Raw genomic sequence first — 27,392 nt, forward strand, 5'->3', positions numbered from 1 at the left:
TATTACACTTGGTTTCTGAACTGGATCCCCATAGTCTCAGACATTGACCTTGTAGTTGAATGTGAATGATGAAAAGCAAAATGGCCAGCACTGCCACGAACACTGGCCCGCTCCACAGCACTGGCTTCAGAGCCTTCTGTCTGCGTGGGCTTGAAAAAGGCCATCACTTCTGAACAGAAAGCAATCGATGCCCTAGAAAAAATATTGCCACTGGGGTAATAAGGAAAAACATAAACCGGGCTCTGGGACTTAGTGATGTGTTCTAAAATTATTTTTAATGGAATTATTAAGTATGTAACACTTAAACCTCAGCTGAAGGAAAAGCACACTCACCTTACTGGTGAAGTAGATTTTTAACTGTCATTTTTTGATTGTCTCTTTTCACAGTAAAAAAAATAAAAATAAGAAATAAAAATTAAATGGCTTATAACCCCAACCCAGTCTAAAGTCTCTAATTTATTTTCATAATATATCAAAGAAAGTACATGAATAGTTAAAGATGCTATTCTTTGGATATGCTTTATGAAAACTAATACATATTAATACATCATTTCTCAATAAGACCTTGACATTTAAGTAAAATCAAGAACTTGATGCAGAGTACATGTTTACATGATTTCTTCCAGTGGAGAAAGCATTTGAATGAGGAGGTATTTCTTACATTTTAAAGATATAATTTATCCTAAAGTGAAGGTATGTGACAATAATGTTAACTTCCTAAACCTTGTATTTGCTACCTTTTACTCAAGTTGATTTTGATTTAACTTGTTTGATCAATACACTTTAAAGAAAATCTACGTCAAGTTAATGTTGTGAGATTTGAGCTCCGTTTTATTGACTTGCCTCACAGAATGATTTCTTAATGGCAGAAACTTTTTTAAAATACTAATTTTAACAATAAGATGGCATTTAGAATTCACGATCAAAGTTAGTTACATTATTTTAAGTAAAACCTTGACCCTGAAGAAAATTCATGCTTAAGCAAATCCATCCATGTTTGTGAATGTTTCTAGCTGAATTGGAATGTATACGAGCAGCATTTAGCATATTAGGGAAGTAATTTATTTATGAAGGTGAAAATTGCTCACCTAATGAACAACCTGTGAATGTTAAGATTCTGCAACAAGAAATAATATTTCAAGTGAGCTATATACATGGTGAAACTGGAAAACTGGACTCCATCAGGTTAGTTAAGAGTGACAGCAAAATGCTTTCTAAGTAGCCTGTCTGGTAGTTAAATTTTCCACACTCATCAGATTTCAGGAAGGTCCCAATTCCTGTGTTTACTGCAGGCAAACCAAAGGAACTCTAAGTCTCCTCCTGAGAGTCATGAAGTCTGCAGGGTTTGCCCGAGAGGCGGAGAAGCAAGCGTGCCTTTTCACACTTGGTTTTGTCCAGAGTCTTTTCTCGAAGAAGGTTTTGTTTCATTTAGAGAAAACAGGGATAAAAAGTTCCAAAGCAAAAGGATTTCCCCACTGAGTTTGTTATAAATGAACCTTAATTCTGCCTTTGCTTCATTTAGTTTGTTTGTAAAGTGAAATCAAGCATCTTTAAGACAAAAAGATGGGGTGTTACCCTTTATCACAGCACAGGCTCTTCCTTTCATGATATTCAAGCCAGACTAAATGAATGAGAGACCTAAGACCTGGATGAAGGAGGGAACAACTGAGACTGGAGCTAAGTGGCCCAGGGCTTGAGGCCCAGGGGGTGCTTTAAGTTTGTGCTGACATTTGCGCAGCTGTAATGAAAAGTGTGCCTGCCTGGATTAAACCAGAAACACTGGCATTGCAAACCTAAGATTCCTCTTCCAGTGTGGGAGTCCAACCTGCTTTACACTTCTAGCCTTTCAGTTTCCATGCGCTAGTTCGACAACTATTTATTTGAGTCAAGTGTGTGACAGACAGTCCCTGTTCTGGTTAGTGAGACCATCTAAAATCCTAAAACACATTGCTTCTTCATGTCTGCATAAGATATTTATTGATTTAAACTGGATGAATAGGAAGAAAACCAACAACACATAAAGCTGATCAATCCATACTCCAGTGGCACACTTTAAAAAGCAATGCCTAACCAAATGTGGTCTGCGGGTGTTCTCTTCAAAGTTGCCACGGCAACTTGTTCATGTGAATCGAAAGAACAAAAGCTGTCATTGTCTCATCAAGTGAAAGCAATTTTTACTCTCCTCCTCTGAGTAGACTAATACCTGGAAAGAGCTGTTCATACATTCCTGACACTTAATTTTGGGGTGGGAGAGAGATTATGCATATGCAAAGCAAAGACATGTTACCTATCGACTAAATTATATTTTATGCCTTTCTCCTTAACACCTATTCTGTGGATTCTTGATAATGGATAAAACTTAAATCCTGAAAGGTCCCTCTTCTGCAGTGTAATGTGGCTTTCAAAACTGTCCATATCATTGTGATGTTAGACAAATTTAGTGATGTTGATCTGCATTTTGCAACAGCTTTGTGAAAGGAATACACCTATTTTATTTTCTAAAAGGAAGGACCCTTTCCTGGAAAACAGTTTCCTAACAAACCGTCTCTTGGTTGCAAATCGGTCTGTGACTTTTGGAAAACCTGTGGCGGTGGCATGTTAGAAGAAGCCAAGAAACATCCCTTTTCTGCTCTGAAGAGAGAATGCCGTTCTGAGCGCGGAGATTGCTGAGAGATTTACTGTTGAGTTTTGCCCGCTGGGGGGTGGTACACGCTACCAGAACACTGCTTGTGAAGCCGCAAGTCAGATGTTGGCTGCTGCTGGCCAGTCTTTCCCTGGTTTAATTACAACAAAGCCTCCCGTTGAGAAGAACAGTGAAGGCCTCTGGGGCAAAAGGTGGGGGTGGGAGCAGGGATGGGGAACTAGAGGAGAAGAGGGAGGAATCAAGGCTTTTGAAAATTCACTGAATCCTATTTCCCTCCTTGACTTCGTTTATGGTGCTCTTCATTTGACACGAAACAACTATTTATAATACCTTTTACCGAATCGGTATGAATAAGAGAGTGCAGAAAGGGTTTATTCAGGATTTTTAAGTTAGCTTTAGGTTTTGCCATTAATCATGTTCTTTGTTGTGTAGCCCACCCACCTTTAAAAGGGAAGAAGGTTGAGACTGACTGAAATGGCAGCTCTAAACGAAGTATTTTTAAATGACCAGATTTAATTTAATATTCATATGAACATCAGCCTATCATAACAAAAAATTCAAGAAAGAAACATTCATATAATATCAAAATAAGGCATACCTTCAGCCACTAACATTTGTTGGGTTTAAAACTGTTCAAAATAATCAAGATAGAGGAGAAAGCCTTGGGATGTGTGGCCAAGAAAAGCACAGGGGAAAATTTGCATTGCTTGCGCTTGCATGTTTAAAGCTGATAATTGTATTTTTCATCTGGAGGGACTGAACGTTCATTAGGGTCTTGTGTCCCTAGGCAGGAGACGCTGAGTGTAATTGGAGTTTCTATTTGATTGGGCAATAGAGCCAGAGAAGAAACTGGGGTAAAGATAATTAATAGCTCTCTAACAAAGTCTGACAGCCACAAGATTTCAACCAAATTTATTTCACACTGCTTCATTTCGCTCTGAAAAAGTTTTGATAGAATCAGAGACTTCTTAATTAACACTTGAAAGCAAAAGAAACATAGCCTCCATTAGCTGCCACATTTAGTTATGACAAATTTTCTGTTCTGTTTTGTAATCTTTTTTAAATTTTTGTAAAAACTTTATTTGCTTCCCAATTATGTATCTCATAAATATTAGATTCAGGAATTGTTTAATTGGCATTTAAACCTAACCAGAATCAATTTTAAAAGGGGTGTGCAGAGAAATAAAAAACCCAATTAATAACGATCAATGCTACCATTGGAATATTCTATTAATGAATTCATTATGTTTACTCATTTGCTAGTATGTTTTCTGACCCTTGGGAGTTCTCTATTAAAAGAATAAACTGATTTTTTTTTTTAGTTAAACACATGTAATGACATTTTTAACACTTTTCTTCATTTTAGGCTGATAAATATATAGATAAATATATATGTCCATATACACATATATTTGAAGCTAAGTTGTATAACCAATCTTTGCATAGTCATAACACATTATGATTGTTAATATTTGTAGTAACAATATTTTTGTGATACTTTTAAAGGATTAATTTCTTTATTCATTTCAAGAGATGGGTGCCAGTCATCTGTCACTCTGAGTCAAGCTTAAGTGATTCTAGCCTGAGAGTGGACAGTTTCATCCTTTTCTGTTTATGCTGGTCAGGATATTCTTCTGCAGTTGGGGATGAATGAAGGAATCCCTTCAGCTGAAGCACTTTTCATGGCTTTCATCATGGTATTTCATCCTAATCACATAGCCAATGTGTGCATTTTGAGGCACAGATTTACTGAGAACAATTAAAATAACTAATTTGATTTTGCAACTGAAAAATAGCAACATTTTCTATTTTCTTGTAAGTTTAAATAAATAAGCCCCCTCCCAATGTTGAGGAAAGACGGGCCTGTTGCACTCTTTACCTTTATGCAACCATTTTGTTTCAGACATAATTTACTGAAAAACATTTTTTTTTTTTTTAGCAGATATGTTTAAATACCTTTCGGAAGCTTTGTTGTCTACATGCATTTGTTCCAATATAAGGTTTTCCACTGTGAGTTGCAAGTGAATGGACACTCAGCCTTTACCATTTGATGATGACTCCAGGCTTTCCTCCCCTGCTACCCTCACTGCATACATCAAGCACCCGCTTCCAGGGTGATCTTTGTTAGTTTTTCTGAGTGGACTTATCCAGTTACTATGCTAGTCACATTCTACACTTGCCCAAGCGATGGGTTTTGGCATTCTCCTGGACTGGGAATATGGTTTGGCCCGAGACTCTGAGCTGAATTTACTAGTTGAGATTCCCGAGCCCGAAATGCCTGAAGGAGCTGTGGCAGGATAAGCGGTGCAAGCTTTCAGATCTAGGTGTAGCTGTTAATCCTCTACAGAGGCATCCTGTTCTCCCAGGGCAGCTTGCTGGCCGTGAGCAAGATGTATGCTTTTCATGTACTGCGTACTCATGGGCTGAGGGATTATCGATTTTCTTTCATAGTTATAAAAACAGCGATTGGTGATCATACCACACATACAGTACACACCAAGTTAGCGACCTTTCGCTTTTGTAGATGAGAAAAATCTGCCTCCTATTCTATCTCAAACACTCAACTTTCCAACTTACAGTTTTTCGTAAAGCTTTGTGTTGATAGCAATTGCTTGAAATAGAGGAGAGCTTATTGTTAATATTATTATTATTATTATTATTATTATTATTATTATTAATGCTATAAGGCTGTAAGAAACTTCTCACATTTGGCTATTTAGCAGACTTTCCCTAGCTGGCTTACACGCACATCTTTGCTTGTCCTGCTGACCGAGCAAACGTGGCTACTTGGATTCCTCATGGAACCCAGCAAGTCATTTCTTTCTAGAGAGTAACAACAAGCGAAGTTTCTGGGACAATGTTAAGAAAAAGCATGAAAAACACTTACCAGGAAGACGAGAAAAAAAGCAATCCTTTATACCCCGCTGCTACAGCTGTAATTCCATTGCCTGTGAGTTGAAGTAAAAACCCTCCCCCGTCTGCGGAGCGCGGCATCCAGTGCACACAAAGCCACAGCAGCTGCAGCCTGAGCCCGTCCTGCTTCAGATCACTCCTGCGCTGAGGACTGCGCGCGAGAGCATCCAGTTGACTGCGCGCAGCCCACCTCCAAGTCTGAAGTTTAAAGCTTCACCTCGCAGTGGTTGAGGAAGGGGGTGATGTCATAGGTGGGCAGGACTTAGCCCAGCTCTTGTTCAGTGAGGTAACTGGATAATCAGACAGATGAGTTTTGCCAACGCTAGAGGGGGTGAGAGAAGCCGAAATGAGCCGCTCAGCTTGCCAAAGCCAAGATGCCATTTGGTTTGTAGGCAGCTCCTCAGACTCTAAGCATACCCTAAAGTTTACTACTACGAGGTAGTTGGTAGCACACTCAGAAAAAAACACAAGCGTGCGGGAAGGATATTTGTAAGATCACAATAGAGGAACAGGTGTCTCATGTCCAAGCCATCTGTATTGAAAATAAGTTAACGAAAGTCAGATGATTTTCATTACATCTTTACAATTGTGTTATAACTGGAGAATGGAGGATGGCAATCCCAACTAATATCTATTTTTGTAAATGAATAGAAAGCAGGTTCAAATGATGATTTACTTAGGAGAAAGGAAATAGGAATAGGAGAAAGATAAAAATATTGAAGAAAACAGTCTTATTGAGAAGTAGAAAGGTTTTTCTTCTCATATGCATTTTTACATAATGAAGCAGGTTTCATCTACTACTAGAGCGACCATTTACCTTTGTGCCTAAGTGCGTGTGTCTACTTTAGAACTAAGTTGATATAATCACTTATATTTAAGAGATTTCCCTAAAATAAAAAGATTTAAGACTTAACTAGAATCTTTTTCTTACTTTTTTTTAATTTGCTGCCATGAGCATGGATTCAGACATCATCATCATCTAGAATATCTGTTAGAGATGGTTCTGCCAGGATTAAATTATTTTAATTTGAGTGCATGAAAAAATATTGACAGTTGCAAGACACTGAGATTTCTCTGCCTCATTAACAGGATTTTAAGACTTTAATTTCCAGGTATAACTTTATCAACAGTTTTCTGCTATCTGGTCAACAACTACTTTGGACTTGTGAGTTACCCCTAAGGAGGTGAATTTAAGTGAAGGATCTTATTTATATATTTACCCAAATGGCCATTTCCTTTGATGTCTTTATTTGCTTGGTTCTTGCAAGTTCATGACTTTATCCTTTCTAGGAAATTTTCTGTTTGTCTCTGGAGGCTGGTTGTCTGTCTGTCTCAGGAGTATGTGGTCGTTTTCTCTTCATTAGCTGCATTTCGTTTATACACGCCTTTGGCATCTGTTACACCTTTTGAATTCCCCTCCAAGAACGGGTGCTATCAGAGTGGAAGGTGCCTGGACCCCTTGACAAGAGATGTTCTGACACCCATTGTTCTGTGATTGCTCTTTTGCTGACTTCTGGGGACTGAGCCATTGGATAAAAGTAGGGCTTTTTAACATTTAACATCTACTGAAAAGCCAGTTTCTTAGTAGTATTAAGTAGTGTAGGTTAAACTCAGAGGTGGCTGCTGCATTTTTTTTGGAGAAAAGGAAAGTAGGAATAACTGATAATCTCTCAGGAATAGATGGGTTGTTTTCAGTTACTGCAAATCAAACACCTGGATTAAATTATTTCTTGAAATAGTTCTTTCTAGAAGCCATTTTCAGATGAGAGTTGATTCTATTTAAAAAGGAAATTTTTGCCTGACCAAATTCCTGTGGGCTTATATCCATATTTAATCAGTTCTGTCTCCATTCAGCTGCCTGAAAGCCTTCAACAAAAAAGAAAGATAAATGGGCAATTTGGGTTATAGGTATCTAAAGGAAAGCAGGCTGGCCTGGGAGCTGGGTGCTCTGCGGATTACATTCCCTAGGCTGCCGTTTGTCATATGACCTCATATTACCTGCTCTGTGCTTTGGTTTCATCTCATGGGAAATAAAGGCAGAAAGAATTTATTGAATACCAATTATGTATTCTGCCTCCCCCACCCCACAAGCTGTGAATTAAAATGTAGCAGCATTCAAGAGACTGTCAAACATGTAATCCATCCTGAAGGTACTAACTTTAAAGACAAGTCTCAATAGAGCCTTCACTGCCATCTTCCCTTTTACAAACACATATACTCTTTTAAAATGTAAATTCCGTGTATTTGTTTGTATGTGGAGGTTCGGAGAATACACACATGTCATGATGTAAGTGTGGAGGTCAGAAGACAGCTTACAGGAAACCGTTTTCTCCTTTCACCACCGGAGGGTCAGAGTCCAAACTCCAGTCTTCAGGCTTATCACTCTCACAGGGCCCCAGATATATACTCTGGGGTGAGCACAGAGGTGGGTAGGGCTGTCCAATTCCTGCTCTTAGCAGACACCTGAAATCCTGCTAGTTTCAAGTAGCCTTTCTTTACCATGTGCTCATGTGACTGCTTTCTGCACCTCCTCTAGCTAGGTTAAAATGTCAAGAGTTACTTCAGATTGCTTTCCTACTGTGCATTCCTAAGGAGACTAACAGGAAAGGGAAGGCTGCCTAGTCGAAGGAGGAGGAGACTAAGCAGCTTTCCTTGTGATACCCTCTAGGCTGCTCTGTGAAGGGTGGGACTGCAGTCTCCCAGCAGGAGGACTCAGAGTATCTGCGTGGTGTGGAGGGCAGCTGAGTCTAAGCATATGGGCTTCCGAGTCTTCCATTGATCTGGGCTCTCTCTTGGGCTTTGCCACATGACTATAGACAAATCACTTAGTGTTTCTGAGTTTATTAGCTCAGAGCATGACTCATAGTAACTCCCCAACAAAGTGATAGCTGCTCTTACTAAGCTGAGGGCATTCGGGCATGTGGAAAAAGAAGTATTATTCAGTGGTGGTAGGGCAGGGCCAATAACATGTTTTTTCACAGTTTTCACATTTCTCTTTGGAGTTGTTCTGTAGGCAGAGGATGGGAGTGCAGTGGAGGCAGGAAATTGTTTCCTGTCTTCTTATGTCACAGGGCTTCATGTTCCCAGGACTTAAAATCTAGTTAAGCCCTAGAAGACTTTTTTAGGTGAAAGGTATTTGTTGCTACTTTGCATTTCTTTGTGTTTTGTAAGACAGTCCATGAACCTAACATTGTTCCTGAGAAAATGTGTTTCCGAAAGGAAACAACCGGCTTGGAGATGGACCACTTCCATAGCATCCTAGGTATAGGGCCCAGGGACAGTAGAAACTTGCCCCATCAGAGGAGTTTGTGTTTTTCTCTGTGAGAAGAGGTGTTCCCTTGTCAAAATTAGGGGACATTATATTTGGAATCGGGTTTTCCAGGCTCTGCCACTTTCTTGTGTGTCCAGATAGAAAAACAAAACAAATGCTCCCACCCTCTTGCAGATCACTTTTACTAAGTTCCAGGTAAAGCCATGATCATTAATGATTACACAAGGGATCTTTCCATCCAGGCCTCCTAATTTGCCTATACTTAGGCTCATCATGAGTACTCATTGATTACCTTGTAAAAGATACTGCTACTATAGATGATCCTAAACCACCTCTGCCTGAGATATTTTGAGATTAAATCTTAGGACACATCAAAGTTTTAAGTTAGAAATATTGCTGATGATCTTCTGTCTCTTGAGGCTACCAGTGAGAATCAAATCTTTACAGTTCTGGGGGGAAGAAAAGGTTGCTCTGGCTTTGGTAAACATCTTGAACTGCTATCTGTTGAGACTCTCTGGATTGCAAGTCACTGAAAGCCTGGCTGTACTGCCCAATCAACAGTTGGAATGGACAAGCTTATGTGGTAACTTCACAATTATGGAGTTGGGGGTAAAACTTGAGAATCACTTGTCAGCAACGGATGCAGTGTCCTCTGCTCTCTGTTCTGGCTTTTTCGGTGTCAGCAGACTCCTTAAGCTACACACAGCGGGCCTTCCGGAGCCCTGGATTTCCCTTAGGCAGCACCAGTGTCCATGTTCCCTTCTCCATTAGCAGTGTTCCAGGGAGGGGAAGCCTCTTCCTGGAAGCACCTGAACTCTCATTTGTTTAAACTTGAATAGATTCTCACTCCAGAGCTATTGTAGAAGAATGGGGAGATAAACTGGTGAACTACTCTCCCCCTAGGAGCTGTACTTAAAGTGGACCCTTCTAGAAACAGAGGGCACATCCCAAAGAAAACAGAGGTCTTTATGTTGGAAAAGGAAGCAAGGGATGTTAGAGATGATCATTTTCAGAGGATTTGGTATACTGAAACTTGAAACTTGGGCATGTTTTATTAATTTATAGACTTGAAGTTACTCTGTTTCTCTCCTTTCCTTTCCTTCCTTCCTTCCTTCCTTCCTTCCTTCTTTCTTTCTTTCTTTCTTTCTTTCTTTCTTTCTTTCTTTCTTTCTTTCTTTCTTTCTTTCTTTCTTTCTTTGTCAGAGTTTTTGTTAAAGTTGCCAAAACATCTTTGAGAGATTTTTCTGTCTGTAGACCCTTGAGTCTAGCCCACTTTTTCTCTGTCAACAGGTAGTGATGCATGTCAGGGCACATCAGTATTGCATCTAAGCACAAGCCTCTGCAATGTTAATAAAATATAGAGTGCACATTCAGCTATCTGGAATTCTGTGAAGTCAGGCCAGATGCTTAACGCACCAGTTAGAAACTGTACCACATCTTTCTGAACAATTCCACAGAGTATTAGAGAAATAATTAGATTTTTTAGCAGGTCACAGATGCCATAGAATACTAAAAAGGGTTTTAAAATGTTATATTAAACAGTTCTGTTCTGATAGTTACCTTTTAGTCAACACTTAAAATGTACCTTAAAAACAATATATATTCCTTTTAACTATATTTCCAAAACATATTGCACTGGAGTAAGATCTGTTATTACAGGACTTGAGGCAGAAATCAAAGCAAAATCAGAGTTTCTATTTCCTTGCTCACCTCTCCACACCTTGCTCTACCCCCCTCCCCCACACCAAGTTAGAGTTCTGCACTCCTGAGATTAGGAGAAAGATAATGGGGGTGGGGCAGGAGAGTAAAAGAAACACTCAAAATGCTCATTATTGGTCCCCAGCAAAGAAAGGAGGAATTGTGATTCCGAATAGATTAGTAGTTCCTTGCCCACAGCACAGCGACTGGGTGAGGCAGCTGGCTAGGGAGAGAGGAGAAACTTGAAGGGCTTCATTTTCTTCCCTCCTTAGGGCCTTCCTGAATGGCTATGCAGATGGTGTGATGTAGGATTCCAGCTTTAGGGGACACTGCCTTTGACCTCTTTCCACTCTCCCAGGGTCATCCTTCGTGCTTTCTTTTAAAATGGAGAAACAAAAACAAACAAACAGAAAACGAAGACTTTGAAATGGACCTCTAAGACAGCAGAGCTGGGAACAAGCTGGGCAGACTCATCCAAGTGAGGCTTTCCTTTTGGCCCTGGGGACAGTGCTTCAGCTTGCCCAGCCTCCTCTCATATACCAAGACAGGTTCCACATAAACTCCCTGTTAGGGACTTCCAAAAACTGGTAAGGGTCCCCGTTAAACTCAAGCACACAGTGTACGAAGATAGCTGAACCCCATGTCTAGATGCTTCTCATCTTCGCAGGAATGAGTGGGGCCTGAATAGTTTCATAACAATCCACTGATGATAAATTGAGCTGTAAGCTTCACCATTTTATCTTTAGGAATAAAATAATTTGAGCAATGTTTCTGCTGGTTGTCTTGAACCTTCAGACCTAGAGAGAAACTTCACCAAAGGTTGTCCTTGACACTTCATTACAAACAAAAGGACCAGGTCTTTATCTCTATCAATGATTGGTTTATGACAGGGTTGGGGAATGGCTAACAGTATCAGTAAGTAGGTGCGCAAACTAGATAACACAAGTGGCCAGCCAACCCTAAGCCATGTGACTGTGTACCTGGCTACCGCTGCTTTAGTCTGGACAAAGTGGTCACAGCTTACAAACCATCCCATTGTTTTCCTATTTCTGACGTTTTGGTGCTGATTTTGGGAACACAAGCTTTCTGAGAAATTGTCGATTTTGCCTTTTTCTGAAACTGGCTCTGTCACTTCTCAATGCTTTAGATTGCCTCCTTTTAGAGAGTATTACTTCTCTGCAGTCAAGATTCCTTAGGTTAAATAAATGTATTGTTGAAAGAAACACATCCACACATCCAAAGTCGAATTAAGGGCTATATCCGCCTGCATCTATTTATAAACGGTGAAACCTCTTGCTGGTGCTGTCTAGACAAGCAGATTGACTTCAACAATGTTTTTCTTCTCTATGAATTGTATGAGTTGAGTGTTCACAAAAAGTTTGAAAGATAAGGTATTTTCAGCTCATTTGATTTCATATAATTCAGTGTTCTACAAAGTCATCTATTCTAAATAACAGTAAACTAAAAACTAAGTCATGTTTACCACTGGGAATTTTTCTGTGACATAAAAGCACTTCCTTATTTGAATGCCATTCATGGCATGCCTGTCACATTATTAGACTTGTTTAGTTCCTTTTAAGGTCATTAGTTCTCAATTTGAAAACACTTTAACATTTACTAGTTAAGTTTTTATTTCTTGTTCTGACATTAAATTGTATTATTACTACACGTTCACAAATAGACTTTAGGGTTCCTGTACTTAAAAATTAAGTTCTAGATTGACAGGTTTTAAGTGCATATATCACCAAACTTCACATATACTTTAACGAATCTTTATTCTTACTTTAAAATGTTTAAAAAATTTAGAATTGAAAAATGCTTCTTTTTAAAGTTATTAATTTTCATTTGGGAATAATTTGAGGTGCTTCCTAATGGATTTTTAATTCTCACATTTATACAGAAAAAACATGTGATTCAGAGTCACTTTGGATACAGTCCTGTGTCTTCTTCAGGGGCCCAAGGAGCACTTCACTGGGAGTGCTTACATGCAACTCTGCCTTCCTCTTTCTCCCCAGGACAAGTCAGAAGTCAGCCTTGCTAAGAATTAGGACAGGCCAAGTACCATATACAAGCTATATATTTGATATTCCAGATCCTAGGCTGACAATGTTTTTTTTGGGGGGGGTGGTGGTACTCAAATTATTTTAAAAGTAGGATTTAGCTGTTTTATTTTATCTAGGATTTTAGGTGCTATAAAACTTCAGTTAATGGCATTACTCAGATGTAGTAATTATGCAAAATTATTGCTACTTATTGTTATTGTAGTTATTATTTGTTCATTACAAGCCTCTTACATTTTAGAGAAGTTAGAGGTAACTATTTTGCATCTTGTATGCATTCTGTAGAGTTTTCTAACAAAGCAGAACTATTCTTTCTGCTAGAGAGTAGGAACAAATTATCAGAAACCAAAATAATTGTAAGGAAATTTTAGTCATCTTTGTATCTTTTCTTGCTATTTTTACTCAAAGATGTGTGTTTCTCTAGAGAGATATGGGTGTTGCATTGAAAAGCAATAACTTAGAAAGTTAAGCGAATGAGTTCCTATAGAACTCAGACTCTGGTCAGTGAGGTGGCTCAGTGGGTAAGGGTACTTGCCCTTAAGTCTGACACTTAAGTTTGATCCCCAGGACCCACATGGTGGAAGGAGACAACAGACCCTTGCAAGTTGTCCTCTGACCAAATTTAATTACAATGAATGGAAACTCTTACTTTTTATTGATATTTGAATTTTAAAAGAATCAAAATATATCATAAAATATTATAATCTCAAATATATTTGAGTTAAAGAAGTGTTTAGGTGACCACAATCATGTTTAAATAGCAAAAAAATATAAGCACTACAAAATGTATACAACTGTAATCCTTCTCCTACCCCCTGACTTCCTAGTTATTCACATTCTACAATTTGTATTTTAAACTTTCCTCTTTGCTTCTTGCTGCTACAGGAGCTCTTTATGCTTAGAGAAGACTTCCTGAGTGAAGAATAGCTATTTCCACCTCCATTCTGAAAGGAACATCTAGCTAGCAATTACCCAGCAGATGCTAGTCTAAGAAGTGTTATATGAATTCTGACAATAATATTAAAGTGTGTGTGTGTGTGTGTGTGTGTGTGTGTGTGTGTCTAATATCTATGGTTCTAAGACAAATAGCTATTCAATTTTGTTTTGCTTTTTTTTTAATATATGCACTTTATCTAACTCACTAGCCTTCTCTTTGCTTAGATTGATTTACTGCCATCTCCTAAATCTCTGAAGTTCCTGGAAATGGGTGGTAGATCTTGTCTAATTTCTTACTTGGAGAGTGTTTCACAGAATCTCAGAAAAAAAGTGTTGCAGAGGAGAGGAGGGGAGGGGAAAAGAGAAGAGGGAAAAAAGAGAAAAAAAGAGAAGAGGAGAGGAGAGAAGAGAGGAGACGAGAGGAGAGGAGAGGAGAGGAGAGGAGAGGAGAGGAGAGGAGAGGAGAAGAGAAGAGAAGAGAAGAGAAGAGAAGAGAAGAGAAGAGAAGAGAAGAGAAGAGAAGAGAAGAGAAGAGAAGAGAAGAGAAGATATTTTACCAAAGCCCTTTGGGTTTGATGCCTGCTTCCTCTGTATCTGCTCTGGGCCAACTTTTCAATAAAAGTTCATTGACTGTGAAGCTATGTGTCATAAATCTGGTCATTTCCATTGAACTCTTCATTATCCAAAGACGTGATAACTAACTTTCTCAAGTTGTTTCACCCACTAAACATAGATTGTAGGCAGCTCCTAAACCATCCCATGACAGCTAGCTAAACAGTCTTTCAAAGAATCCCAAAGCAAAACACAGAAATCTGTTGTTGGTCTGTGGCTGAGGTCAAACAGTGATGTGCCCAATGCACTCTGGGCTGCTCAGACTTTTGAAATGAGACTGGGAACAGTTTAGGAGGGAAAGCACTTGAAGAGATAGAAAACAGGAAGTCGGAGAAGCCAGGATAGCAAGCAGTACACCACCCTGCTGTGAGATGAGCCCTGGCTGGTAGATATTGGAGTCTTGATCAGTTATTCTGATGGTATGTGCAAGCAAGGAAGAAAAAGGGAATTTCTCAAGAATCTACACAACACTTGTTCCTTACACCTTTCAGGTAGTGAATTTGAGGAGAAGATAGGAGAGAATAATAAAACTATAAAGGCCAATGGGGAAGATGATGGTGGTTCTTAGATTTAGACAAAATGATGTAAATGTCGCAAGATGGGTTTTCCAATAATGATAATCGTGTGGTCAGAGTGGTAGAAAGTGAAGAGTAAACTCAATTGGTAATGTCTTGGTGAAGATGAGGGCTTAGGGCACATAGACATGGAGCTGTGTTCTTGCTTCAAAGTATTAAGAAATATGACCTAACGTAGCTCATAATCTTCTTAGGGAAAAAGTGAAGTCTTTTCCAAAGCTGCTAGTTTCAAGTTTACAGGAGACCTGGGATCCCAAAGTCATTAATCAGTTCTGCACCCAGGAATGCCTCCACTGAGAAATGGCCTGCTCTATATGGAAAGGAGGCTCTTTGTTTTAGGAGGTGGAAGTTGACGTTTGTCAAGAAAGCCATAATTAAGCCTTGGCTACTAACTGGAGTATGTGCATGAGGACATGTGTCGCAGCCAAATCACCTGCTGGTCCTGGAGTATGGGAAAGCTTTCTGAGACTTCTGGTTTGTGTCTAGATTAACATCTCATCTAACATTCCAGGGTGAGCAGAGTCAACAGAATTGGCAAAATACAAAACCAGACAAATACAGATTTTAGAACAAAGAATAAAAATGCTATGATATAAGGGTTCATCTCAACCTCTGTCAGAAAGAATTTAAGAGCAAATATTAAAAAGAAAACTATACTCATTAGGGGTGTGCTATTTGTTGAATATATCAGAATCTTAGTATATATTTTTGTTTACACTCAGCTTTTTTGATTTTCATTCTTCCTTTCATTTTCTTTTCAGTGAAGAACATCTTTCATTAATAGACAAAAATGTGATTTTTCTTAACTCATTATTTTTAAAAACCAATTATCTTACTAATTTCAAGGATTGATTCTCTTTTGGGATATTCTCTAATTGTAGTTTTCCTTTCAATATTTGTAATAAAATTAAATTACATGTTTTAAGAGAGGAGGCAAAATGCCTTAGACATTTTCAAGAGCTATAAAGATTTTAAAAATGAATTGGCCCCTACTGTTTACATTATACTTATTTCAGTCAACTCTACATTCACTCTGAATTTCACTACTAAATGATACTGTTATGGTGGGAAGTTGGAAAATTATTGTGATAAAAACAAACAAGAGATGTAATCTTAATTTCCACCATCTAGGATCTTTTTACAACTTATCCCTGTATTACAAGTATTACAAATATATTGGTAATTACCCATCAGTGGTAGTTAATAGAAATTACTATTTCTTGATAATTAAATTATTCTTTAATGATTGCAAACCTCTGTTCTTAGCAGCATTCCTTCATAACTCTCCTGTTGCACTAGCGAGAGTGTCTCTGGCTTATCTGTCTGAAATTCAAGTTCTGGGCTTTAGCACTTTTAAAAAATTATTTAAAAATTTTTTTTTCACTACTTGTATGTCTGTTTGTCTTTGTGTTCTTTTTGCATGTGAATGCAAGTGCCCACGAAGCCCAGAAGCAGATGTCAGACCCTGGAGTTGGAGTTCCAGGAGATTATAAGAGGCTGACACTGGTGTCAGAAACCGAACTCCAGTCCTCTGCAGGAGTAGCTAATGCTTTCAGTCACTCAGACACCCCTCCAGACTCAAGCAATGGCAGTTTTAAAAAATATATTGCAACATCATTTTCTTTTTGTTAGATTGTTTTTAACTGTGAGTAATAGTAGAATTCAAAGTAGCTTAAATAAAGACATTTTATTTAAGGGCTGTTCTGGGTTTGGCTAATCCCCTTACATAGTGGCTTGCTTTGTTTAAGGAAAAGCAGTTTCCTCTGAAGGAATCACACACAAAACAATAACCAGTCTCTGTGTGGCTTTTGAAAGGCAGGGAAATTTTCCCTACTGACTTTACTTCATATCTTCTGGCTAACACTAGATCATACACCAGTACCCAGGTTGAGTACTTGGTGACTGGCTGGCTGATGGGCCTAGTTTCCCTGGAAGAATGTTAGCACTAGACCAGGAGGAATGAGATACCTGGAAGGAGAAGGTGGAGGACGTGTGGGTAGTCACCCATCCCAGATAAAGTAGTTCCCAGGTACCCAGAAATAGCACTGAGTTCTTAACTGCTGGGTCTCTTGCTGGATTTGTTTATCTAACGAGCATGGGATGTTTTGTTAATAGTGCTCCTGTGGGGTTACACATCTTCTCAGAGGGTGTGGGGCCTTCAGATTTTGTCTTTTTGAAATGCGGTATTTATGTTTTCTGCTTCCTGAGTTATTTGTATTCTTCTGGATGTATTGTAGCAGGTATTTATATATTCTGAATAATAATTATCTGTCTGTGTGTTTTCACTGGTATATTGTCTGCCTGTACATGATTTTGTGCTTACTTTGTTGTTTTAACAATAATAAAAAAAATGTTTCTCGGGCTGAGATGTAGTTCAGAATGCTTGTCTAGTATGTGTGAAGCCCTGGGTTTAATATCTAGCACTGAAACAAACAAACTCTATAACTTAAATGTTTACGTTTCTTTTGTCTTATTCACAGGAATCATTTGAGATATTCTGATTATACTGACAGTAAAGATTTCTCTTTCATATTGAGGGGGTGTTTTATAATGATAGTAACATGCTATTGTCTTTTCTCTCTCACTCATGTAGTTTTCCAGGGGCTTTATGAGCTGCTGTCATGGCACTGAATGCCAAAGCAGAAGGGTTGTCTACTGTGGCCAGGGACGAGTGTGACTTTCAGACATGCCACATGATGATACTTTTATGAATAAATGTTGGTTTTGGAAAGTATGCTTATTTATATAACTATATGAGGGGTTTATTATTTTTTCTAAATAAATATTTATTTAAATTTTATCTATTTCAGTGTCTTACATAATAAACAGAAGAAATATAATATTAAGAGAAAGCTTTGGGTGTGGCCTTCATAGTCTGTAAGAATGTAGGGAAATCTTGTAACTCCAACTGTTGAGACCACTGCTGTGTATGAATACAAGTGTGTAATTCATAAATTCCTTTATTTGAACTTGTATGTTCAAAAATTGAAACATTTATTTAGCTGTCCTTGGGAAAATATGATTTGGAAGACAGTTGTGTTCCTGTACACATTTGTGTGTTAAAAAGGTGGAACGAAAGCAATGGATTGGGCTCATCTCCTCTTTGCATTACCTGTCTTCTTCAGTCAGCCATCGATACAATGAGCATTGTAACATAGCAGAAATAACCTGGATTTTGACATCAGCCGGGAAACACAGTTAGGACAACGATTCAATTTCTATATACCTCATCTTCACTGAGCTTCGTTTTAGTATTTTTTACAAATCTAATTTTTAGTATTTTTATAAACATTAAATATAAGTGAGGGTCATACATAGATGTCAGGAACATTGGTATATTGTTTTGTAATGTTCACTATGTTCTTTTATGTAAGATCCTCTGAGCGCCTAAAGTCAGAAAAATGAACATTAAAAGATCAGACTTGCAACCTGTCAAACTCCAAAGCAATATTTTTAAATGTCAGCTAATGTGGGACAGAGTGCTACATAACTGTGACAGAGTGTGTAATGGTACCTTCTGTACATGTGTGCCCATGGCCTCAACAGTGCATCCCCCCCCGCCCGCCCCCAATTCAGTAATGTCTTCTCCAGGGAGAACCTGTCAGAAAGATGTTCATTGAAGAGTCACTTATAAGGTAAAAGAAAATGGAAGCAATGAGATAGCCACCACTAAGATACACACTATATCTATAGAGATAATCCTTTCGCTGCTTTTTGTGTGCTTAGAGGTTTCAGCAAATGACATTGGAATGTGCTGGTTATATAATAATGAGAACCAAAGATGGACTATGAGTTTTATGAATTCAATGATATTAAAAACAAAATTTTAATATGGAAAAGGAAGGAGATACATTGAAGTGTTAACAGTGGCTTTATCTCTGAGTACTGTTATACGTTGTTTTCTTAATGCTTCAGTTTGCAATTTTTCGTTAATAATTCTGTACTGTTTTCAGTCTGAAAATTGCTATTTAAACACATCTTTGGAAAAGATTGTTTACTTTTCATTATAGCCTTCCAATCACTAAGGATAGAAAGAGCCTCTAAATGAATGTGGAGACTAATCGATCTTGGGAAGGGGACACATTTGATTGTATGTCTTTCTTACTAGGAAGAGTGGGATGTAGCTGAGCAGTGCTCAGGGATGCAGGACTTCAGAAACACCTCCTGGATTCATACTTAGTAGACTGTGTATCTGGCTGATCAATATATGCTAAGGGTATATGTTAAAGCCAGACACCTAGTTCATTGCCCAGATTTTACACGTACTGAATTCATTTGTGAAGGGATTGCTTGATCAATGTGTCTCCTTGACTGTGTCTGTATGTAAACTGGGAATAATAATGTTCTCTCTTCCATATGTTGTTGTGAGTTTCCACTCTCAACAAACTGAGTTACTAGATTTAAAATTGTTATCACAGTGTTGGCACATAATAATCCCTTACTGAAACGTCAATTGTAGTGGGTCTATTAAGACTTTAATCATTTGGGAGGCAGAAGATTCATGAGTTCTAAGCCAGGCTGGGCTACATAGAGAGACTGCCTCAAAAATAACACAGTATCAGCAACAAAAGAGTCTAATCGGGTATTTACCCTAAAATCAGTGCCCCCAAATAACAGCAATATCATATTGTGTTGAGTCTCAGTAGTTATAGTTCATATCTGTTCCATAGGCTTTGGCTTAGAAGCTTACCTGTGTGGGGGTAGATGTGCTTCTGAAATGCCTCACCTCCATGGCTGCTAGATTCTTCTCATTTTTCCTGGGAGCTCAGCTGGAGCTATGCTATGTTCTAGTCCACTTAGGCTTTCTTTTAGCACAGTGGCTGGGCTTAAAGTGCAAGCATCTTAAGAGGACCAGGCAGGATGCCTTGCATTTTTATAACTTGTCCTCAGTAGTGACTTAGTTTTCTATCATAGTCAACAATCTATCTAAATCTAAGAGAAGAGAAGTCATGGATATAAGCCTGTATCTAATATAGAAGTCACATGGCAAGAATAGCATAAAGGATTGTTGTTAGGCATGACTGAGAGGTGCAGTCGCCATAATAGCACTCAGTTGACCTATAGATAACACAATATTCTTGACATCCTCATCCATCAGTTGCAGCAGTCCTAAATTTTGTTTTAGAACTGTCATAATCTTTTTAGAAAATATAGATTATGGGACCTTTTTTTTTTATCATTTGCCATTCCCTCTCATTCCATTCCTCTCTCCCCCACTGCCTCTTTCTGTTTCCCAATTTCATGTGCGCTTTTTTTTTTTTTTTAAAACCATGGAGTCCATTTTGTGCTGCCCGTGTATGCATTGATGTAGGACAATCTACTGGAGCAAGGGTAACCTATCAGGGGCTGTATACCTGAAGAAAACTAACTCCCCCTTAACCAATAGCCATCTATTGCCAATAGCTTCTCAGCTAGGGGTAGAGCTTCATGAATCTCTCATCAATCCATGCTGGGGTTTTGGCGCTTTGATTTTGTGTAGGTTTCATACATGCAATCACAGCTGCTTTAAGTGTGTGTGTATTTGTCCTGTCACATTTGGAGAACACTGGGAAACATTTTAATATTTTCCATATTTTCCTTTTTTTTTTTTTTTTTTTTTTTTGGTTTTTTGAGACAGGGTTTCGCTGTGTAGCTTTGCGCCTTTCCTGGAACTCACTTGGTAGCCCAGGCTGGCCTCGAACTCACAGAGATCCACCTGGCTCTGCCTCCCGAGTGCTGGGATTAAAGGCGTGCGCCACCACCGCCCGGCATATTTTCCTTTTTTTAATGATCACTCATTATTAAGAAAAATTATTAAATGAAAAAAAAGCACAACTCATATTCAGAATAGACAATCTCTGAGCACGAAAGTTCTAAGTGTAACTTCCTAAGCTTGAGAACCCGTCTTACCCTTTTCTCACTTTGGTTATATCTAGTGTTGGGATCTTCAGAATTCAAGAAAGGAAAGAAAGAAAACAAACACATTGTATTCACAAATATTTCTAGGTTAATTGTGGGGGGTTCCTTAGGACCAGCCTCAGATGCCACATATAGCAAATGAAATGGTAAAATGCAGTCCTCAGAGCCTAGTCTTTAATACTGTGGTTGCAAGCCACCGATGAGCCAGTGAGCCAGTGAGCCAGTGCTGGAGTTCACTGTTGGTGAATCTGTTCAGCTCATCTGTCAAGGAAGGCAGATGTAGGGAAATATGCCTGTACATTTAATATTGATAAGGTCCATGCAAATATTTTAGCAAATGAGACAGTTCTCTCCAGATTTGGGGGCATGGGCAAAGAGGCTATTTGTCTCCCCCCCCAAAAAAAAAACCCTTTGGTGTGACCCCTGATCTTGTGCAAAGCCATCTCTTTTGAATTAAACATGTCTTATTCTGAAAGATGCCAGGCCTGGCCCTTTGGAACATTAACTTATCTTTGCAGCTGTAATTTATTTCTTCCCTTCAAATGGAAACACTTCATTTTCAAAAGGAAAGAGCATTTCAGGTTTGATGTGAGAATAGAATGAAATATGGAGGCGAAGGATTAGTTTCAAAGAAGAAGAGGGCTTTAATGGCATCCCAGTTCCCCTTCAAGTGCAGATGTTGCTTTGTAGATTGAGGTGCAGTGAAGTACCTGGGAGTAATGCAGGGCAGAGTGTCAGCTGATGACCTGAAGGAGTCATCTCAAGTATATTACTTTGCTACTGGAAGCAGTTTATAGGATAGTGGCTTTCCTCCCCTCAATGTAACCTTCATTATTGAGTTAATATTATGCTTTAGTCCGTTCTCTAAGGGTGTTAGTTGTATTTAGTCATTTAATCCTCTGACATCCCTATCACAAAGTTAATGCCATTACCCCTCCCCTTTGACAGACAAGAATAAAGTGCTTCAGAGACTTGCCAAGGGTCACACAGCATCACACAAGGCTTCACATCCATGTGGAGCCTTGCCCCAAAGCTCCTGATAATGCTTTTGAGTTTTTTTTTTTTAATGTGATAGTGCTAGATATCTTTTCAAATTCCTAGATCCTGAGAATATAAGTGGACATCTGCTTGAGATTCTGCCAACATCCACATGTAAAAACCAAGAGCAGTCCTGGGTGTGCTGGAGGCAGGAAGTTGAGAATGATGTTGGCCTGGGCTGCATAGCAAGTTTGAGATTAGCAGGGGGTACATACAAAGCAAGAGCTACTCAGGTGAAACAAAATAAAACAGCAAAACAAAATACGATCAGAAACTGTTATCAAAAAGTCAGTGTGGCCAAGCAGTGGTGGAGCATGCCTTTAATCCCAGCACTTGGGAGGCAGAGGCAGGTGGATCTCTGTGAGTTCGGGGTTAGCCTGATCTACAGAGTGAGTTCCAGAACAGCCAAGGCTACAGAGAGAAACCCTGCCTTGAATATACATATGCAGCTAAATAGATAAGAATTTAAAAGTGTGGTGTATAGTGGTGGGCATAACTAACTGCCTTACAAAGCACATACTAACAGCACTGACAATGAGCAGAAAAGGTAACCCTTGCTTACCATGCTGTTGGAGGAATACAAATCAGTATAGCTAACATGGAAGACAATTTGGTGGGGTTTCAAAAGATGAAAACAGATCCATCATGTGATCCATAAACACTATTTCTAGGTCTGTGTGCAGAGGAAATAAAATCAGCATATCCAAGAGGTGCCTGCACTCCTGTTTTCTCTGCAGCATTATTCAACATGGCTGAGATAAGGAATCAGCTTAAGTGTCTGTCAGTGGAAATGGTTAGAGGATATCTTCATATTAGAAGTCTATTCTTATAAAGAGAAACAAATCTTGTCATTTGGACAACATGAAGAAATTTTAAGGACATTATGTTAAATGAAACAAGGCAGTTAGATAAAGATAATCACATGATCTTTTGCATAGGTGAAATCTAAAAAAGTTGAATTAAGAGAAGCAGAGATTGGAATGGTGATTTCCACTAGCTTGGTGTGTGTGTGTGTGTGTGTGTGTGTGTGTGTGTGTGTGTGTGTACAGTGAAGTGATCAAAGGATACAACATTTCAGTTTAATGATCATCCACTCTACACAGCCTAGAGTCACCTGAAAAGAGAGTCTGAACTGTGTGTAATTCTCTTTGTCAGGCTGATCTGTGAGCATGTCTGTGAGGGATTGTCTTGATTGTTAGTTGATGTGGGAGGGCCCATTCCACCATGGGAAGTATTATTCTCTGGGCAGGTGGTCCTGGGCTGTCTAAGGAAGCTAGCTGAGTATGAGCCTAAGTGAGCCAGCAAGCATCTGTCTTCTGTGATTCCTGCCTTCATTTCCTGCTCTGAACTTCTTTCAGTGATGGATCAGACCTGTAAGCCAAATTAACCTTTTCCTCTCCAGTTTGCTTTTGGTTGGAGTGTGTTATCACAGCAACAGAACTATAATAGAGATGAGGAATAAGTTCATAGGTATTTTATGTAATGTGGTGACTGTAATTAATATCAGTATATAACAGTATTTAATAAATATTAAGTATACAATATATTGCATACTTAGTAATCGCTAGGAAAATAGATTTTAAGTGTTCTCAGTAAAACATATGTGAGGTAATCCAGATGCTAATTAGCCTAATTTATATGTCTTAAAGCATTAGGTTATACACAATAAATGTATACAATTTATGTTTGTCAAGAAAACACACATGAAAAATATAAGTAAAATGAGATTGAAGATAGAGCAGTAGGTAATAAATCATTGTTTCAGACTCTTTGCTTAGCACTCTTTACTTCTGGAAGCCGAGTTTTGTGGGTTTGGGGCTTGGGACATAACCTGCAGTGATGTCTGTGAGGACTTGATGAGTCATTTCATCTCTGTTGGATTAATTGCCCTGCTAGCTCAAGGCAGTTGCTGGAAGGGGCAAATGAATTATCCTTGCTGTCAAATCCCACCACTGGATCTAAAGTCCCCGCTTGTTTACCGTTCGCTACTGCTGTGGCTGTGCATCTTTTCTTGTAGAAAGGTATTTCAAGAATGCTTACCTCGGGATCCTCATTGTCTCTGTTTGCCCCTCCATTTCTCACCGTGTCACTGAGTGACAACAGGTATCAGGTGGTCAGCGCGGTGTCTGGCATATGGTCCCACGAAGTCGGCTGCGGTCATCATTATCTCACTTGTAGCAGATGCCCTGGGTTGGAGAAGCAGTGAGAGAAACTATCTCTCAGAGAAGACAGACTAAGCTAAGCGGAAACCAGAATGTTCTAGTTGTTCTTGGTTGTCAGCAGCCAGAGATGCTGAAGGGAGTTGGGAAGTCAGATTTCTACCTTAAGATTTCTAACTTTTAATGTTAATAAAACAACTTTTTTTTTTGGTGAATTCTTTGTGCTTACATGACAAGTTTGATCAGTTCATGGGGGCTATCTTACAATGCTCATTTATGATTGATGACATGGAGTGTTATGGTCACTGTCTCTAGGAGAGAGCTGTATTGGCCATTTCTAGATTATTCTATAATGATTTTGAGAGCCTCTTGTTTTATTTCCTAATATTACCTTATTGCAGTACTCTGTTTGTCAGGGCTTAGGGTGGTCCTCTGAGACACAGGAAGCACCCTTCCACCGTGGCTTTTCTCACCAGAGCTTGCTGTCACGGTCTTTCACATTCCTTCTCCAGCCTCAGCTCCTAGCTGAAGTCTAACATTTAGATGGGTCCTGTGAAAGATGAGCCATACAGTCTTGCAGATTTAAATTTTATTAACTTAAAATTTCCCTCTTGCTGGCCAGCGGTGGTGGCACACACCTTTAATCCCAGCACTTGAGAAGCAGAGGCAGGCAAATCTCTTTGAGTTTGAGGCTAGCCTGGTCTACAGAGTGAGTTCTAGGACAGCCAGGGGTACACAGAGAAACCTTGTCTCAGGAAAAAAAAAAAGTCCTCACTCTTAAATGAATTACTGATACTTAAAGGTAAAAACATCATACCTTAAAGATGAAGCTATTGATTCTTCTGACATTCTTCCCAAATATCAGATATGTATTAATATTTTGTAAACATTCTACTTCAGTAGTCTGAAAGTTTGCTCTACTCAAAACTATTAAACTATTTAGGATGGGTCTTGAGTCTTTCTTTTTCTTTCTTTCTTTCTTTTTTTTTTTTTCTGGTTTATAAGACAGTGTTTCTCTGTGTTACCCTGGCTGTCCTGGAACTCACTCTGTAGACCAAGCTGGCCTGGACTCATAGAGACCCATCTACCTCTGCCTCCCAAGTGCTGGGATTAAAGGTGTGTGCTACTACCACCTGACTGGGTCTTGAGTCTTTTGTGGTTGTTAGAATGGTTGATGGACCAGGCAGCAGTTTAGAAAACATGAGGGCTTGTGACAAAATGTACTACTACTAGGGAGTGACCAAGGGTAACGAAGAAGAAAAGGCCTAAGGAGAGGGAACCTACTACTTCTCCCACTGCCTCTTGCTGGCATTTAGGCTTCTTTTCTTTTGTCCAGAGGTCACTGTAACCTTTTATTTCCTTTGTGCATGTCCTGTACGTGTTTATTTTCTAGATCCCATTTATTGACATCTCCAGTTATCTCTACATTTCATATCCTTCTGTAGCTGCTTAATAAAGGTCATGTTTATAGTTTTGGTGCTGAAGGTTTGCCCAGTGGGCCAGGTGTCAGCTTCTGTAACATCCAATAGCATCCCTGTGCAGAGATCACAATCCTATGATTCCACGCTGGTGCAAATGAGTTAGACATCCAGGTAATGACTTTTGGTCTGCAAAAAATTACACCATGGTAATAACAATTGCTTGCTAAATTCTGACCACCGTCACTATGACTTCTGTAATCTTTATGTCAACTGTTAGAGCTAGGTAATTTCAGGAGAATAGGAAGAGTAAAAGTCCAGGGGTTGGTCCAAAAATGACTTACTGGTTTCCTAAAGTCATATGCAGTGCTATTTCCCTAGGTGTGGTGTGGGGAACACATAGGGCACAGGCTTTTGCTAGCTAGTGGGCTTTTGTGCTAAGGACAACAGGTAAATCTCTATCCTTTTGAGCTTTTCTCCAGGGCTCACTCAGACTGCATCCCTGTCACTGATGTCTTAATAGAGACAGCGTTTGCAGTCACCCTCTGGGCTCTGCTTCTCTCATGCTAGGATTACAGGCATGTGCCACCATACCTGGTTCCTGAGCTAGCTGTTATTTTATTTTATTTTGAGATAGGTTTTATAACCTCGATGGCCTGGAACTCACTATGTAGACCAAGCTGGCCTTAGACTCCTAGAGGTTCATCCGCCTCTGCCTCCCAAATGCTGGGATTAAGCGTGTGAGCCACCACCCAGCACAGTGAGATAACTTTTAAATGAAAAAAGTGCCAGAGCTCCAAGTTAATATTGTACAATCTGGATTAATTCCTGTATCTTTTCATTTCAGTCATGTAGAAAAATGAAGTCTGCATTTTCTGGAACTTGTTATCTTCTGGGCTGGAGGGAAAATGCAACAGGAAGAGAATTTGCAATAGATTTGGTCTTCTTTAAACAGAGATTTAGCAATTGTGAATAATAAACAGATATTGCCATGAGTTGTCTTTTTCATTTACAAAAGAAATGTAAACATGAAAGGTATCTAATTAATCTGGAGAGCAAAGATAATCATAAAATATGTTAAAAAACAACTAGGTAGTGATACTTTTTGAGTACTTATTTTATTTAGCTTGTAACTTAATTTTTAAGAGTGTAAGGTATATAATTTGATTATTAGTAACAACTGTGCTTAATAACCAGCTTGGGAAATTCCTGAAAATTTAACAGTTGGCTTTTGCAAAACAGTAGGAACCACCTGACACCGGTTTATTTATATAGACACAGAAGCTCCATTAGCACTTTCCTAAAGACTACACCCCTGCCTCAGCTCCACCTCTGCACTTAGGGTTTATAAGTCTCATTCTTGGGTCTGGCTCTCAGCCTACATTGTAATAAAATTGTGATATTAGGTAAGCCATTCCATCTGATTGTTCATTTTTTAATTACCTGTAAATAATAATGGAATTCTGAACTTTATGCTGTATCAATCCATCTTTACAATGGAGAACTACTGCAGTTATTCATTTTACCGTTGTGGAAAGAAAAAAATCCACAGAGCCTATCATTTGCCTTACTGGTAATGACAGAGGTGATGTGTAAACAAGAGCAATTTAGTCCCCAAACCTACCATCTTACCCTTCCAGTACACTGCTTACTAAAGTCTTTATGAACACTAAATGGCAGGGCGTATGTAAAGTATTGGCTCAGGATAGTCACCCAAACACCAGAAACTGTCAGAAATGTGTCTGAAAAGGGGAACTCTGTGGTCTAGCTTGTTCTCAGTCATGACTGCAACAAGAAAAAAAAAATCAATCTCCTGGGGAGCTTTTAAAAACAAAACCAAATTTAAACGTCATATATTAGCATAGGATGTGTATTATAGTCATCAAACAAACACATAAATAAAAACTTAGATGTCCCCATCACATCCCATGTTAATAACCAGAACTCTATGTGATTGAGTATGGCTAATGGTGGTTTGTTTTGTTTAAATTTTCCAAGTAATTAAAATATGATTTCTTAACTTTGTGGAAAAACTGGAAACTGACCCAGTGTTAATAGAAATCTCCTGTTTGTAGATCTCTCTTCTTTCTTTCACTCACAAGATTACCACCAGGGAGTGTGTCTGCAGAGGAGGGGTTGGGGTGATGAGGTGGGGGATGGGTGCTGGTGC

The sequence above is a fragment of the Peromyscus eremicus genome, chromosome 4 (assembly GCF_949786415.1).
Source record: "Peromyscus eremicus chromosome 4, PerEre_H2_v1, whole genome shotgun sequence".
In the NCBI taxonomy this organism is placed as follows: Eukaryota; Metazoa; Chordata; class Mammalia; order Rodentia; family Cricetidae; genus Peromyscus; species Peromyscus eremicus.